This window comes from Centrocercus urophasianus, unplaced genomic scaffold (assembly GCF_019232065.1).
Source record: "Centrocercus urophasianus isolate 14NV4802_14NV808 unplaced genomic scaffold, USGS_Curo_1.0 seq_16, whole genome shotgun sequence".
NCBI lineage: Eukaryota > Metazoa > Chordata > Aves > Galliformes > Phasianidae > Centrocercus > Centrocercus urophasianus.
The window spans coordinates 30435954-30438494 of NW_024884711.1; positions in this window are offsets into that span (position 1 = coordinate 30435954).

A 2541-nucleotide genomic window follows, 5' to 3' on the forward strand; every position below is an offset into this window, starting at 1 on the left:
TTGGTTTGGTTTGGTTTGGTTTGGTTTGGTTTGGTTTGGTTTGGTTTCTTCCAGAAGACTACAGTGCAATGATAACTTATACTACAACTATATAATTAAATTAGGTTACTGCCATAAAATGCATATTTGAATTTGTTTCTATAAGCAAACTCCTCATGGCATTCTCTCTGGTGGAATCTATCACTGTGATTCTAGTGATGTGAACAGATGGCAGGAAGCACAAAGAGGGACTCTACCTCCAAGCCTGCCCACCATGGCTAGCCCAGCCTAATCAGCTCCGTCACTTCTGTGGCATGAACAACTGACAGTGCAGGGAAGCTCCATCTCTAGCAAAATGAATGGGTTGTTCAACCCCAGCACTGTTTCTTTCTCCTCTGACTTCTGCTCATCGTAGCCACATTCATGAAAGCTCGGATTTTCTGCCAAATGATGGTCTTTGGTTTTACTCTGCCCCCAAGAGACACAGGGGAAACCAGACACATCCTACTACTAACTATTTTTGAGGGATTTTTGAATCAAGACAGTGGCTGGAAAATTAAGGTCCCTGCAAAACAGGCAGTAGAAAAAGGGTTGTTACACTTTTCCCTGACACTGGGAGAGCTCCACAGATGAATGCATTCCTTTTAGTCTCATCATACAGCATGAGAGAGAAAAATCCCACCACTGAACCTCCCAGGGTTTCCCCTCTCAGATAGGCTTTGCTAAGAGTGGACGTCTTGACAGGAACAGATGTGATAACAAATGACCTTTAGAATTGCACTCTGAGAGCTGTTGACCGTTTCCTGAAAGCTGTTCATCCTCCTGGGCTCCTGGCTTTAGTTTGGAAACCTTGAGACCCTGGCATACAACTAAAATGGGTCAAAAACAAGGAAAAAATAGAGGATAAGGCTTAGGACCCGCAGAAAGCAGGGGGTAAAAGCACAGGTGTGTTTCACAGTCATCTTTTGCTTTTAAACATAAAAATCATAAATCTAAATGTAAAGCCGTAACTCAGCATTATTAATTCATCCCCAAATCAAGGAAAAAGAATCGGAGATGAACAAAAGCCTATCAAATTGTAACAGAACAACCATGGGATTCAAAGCAATTCAGTTTTTGTTCCGACCCAAATTGCACACCGTGTATCACTTTCAGCACTGCAATACCTGTCGCTGGCAGTGCTCCATGTGCCGTGCAGTCCCAACCCACAGCTCTGTCCCAGAGGCTGCTGGCTGTGCCCGGTGTGCGAAGGCAGTGCTGCAGGAGCGGCTGTGGAGGCGCACGGGTGGCTGCAGGAGGGGCAGAGCGAGATGGGGGTCCTTTATTGTTCCTCTGGAAGCTCACCAGCTACAGGGGAAAGTTTCTCAGCACTGATTCCTTGTAAAGCTCCTTGAAATCAAGGCTGTGACCATCTCCCATGAGTAGCATGGAGTAAAAGTCACATCTCACACAAATGCTCACTTAGGTTTATGCTGATGACTTCAGGCTGTCTCAGCTAATTCTCCTCGGAAAAGAAAGGCTCACTCACTCACTGGCGTTCCGTTTTTAAGGCAAGTTTGAGAAAAAAAATTGGCCCTGATAATACAATGATATGCTACATCTCATTCACTGCCTGAGAGACAGAGAAGAGAAAAAGGGGAGGGGGAAGCAGGAGACAGAAGGAGACAGAAAGCAGAAGCTGAACAAAGATGCAGCATCGGGAGACAAAACGAAAGGAGGGACGACACCGAGGAATGTGCAAAACATGCCTCTTCCTACACTGTTAAAGCTAAGCACACAGACTCACAAGCTGAAATGAAAAGCACAGTCAGGCACGTTTGATTTTACCCTTACAGACAGTGGAATGATTTTCTCTATGATTTTTCCCTGTCACTTCCTGTCCTTCCCTCGCAGTGCCTTCTCCTTTCTTCCTTGCCTTTTCTCCACTGTTTTGTTTTGCTTCGTTTCCGGGGGGCCCCCACCCAATGCCATACTGCTTTGTTCCTTTCCCTTTGCTTCTGTCTGCTTCTTTCTTTCTCTTCCTTTCTACTCTTGCTCTCCCTTGTCCTCTCTTTTTCCTTACTGTTGCTCTGCCATGCATTCCCTCAGCGCATGAAGGACAGGAGCACAAATAGTGGAAAAGGTTTCTCTCTTTTTCTTTCTTGATGGTCCCTTCTCCCCCTGCGTGATTTTGACTGCTGAAGCTCTGTGAGGTTTAAAATACACATGGGGAAGCCACTTGTACTCCCATGTGTTTTAGAACTATCTACAGTAGCTCACTGCAGGAAAAACATGTGGGAAGGGAATGTGTCGGAAAAGTTGCCTGTTCTCCTTCCAACACGTGGGCCACATTTAACAAGGTCAAGGGACAAGTGTGGCTCACAGGCATTAGTCTGACTGGTACTATAAAAAGGATCTGGTACTCTTCTTTCTTTTACCTGTCTGCTCTTTGCAATTAATCTCTCACCAAAAAACAGCTTATGGAGTTTCAATTGACCCACTTTTATTTTTAGGCTGGGTGATCAGCTTAACATATTTGAAGAACAGCTTATCATATCTTTCTTTCCTGATCTGACAATTCTA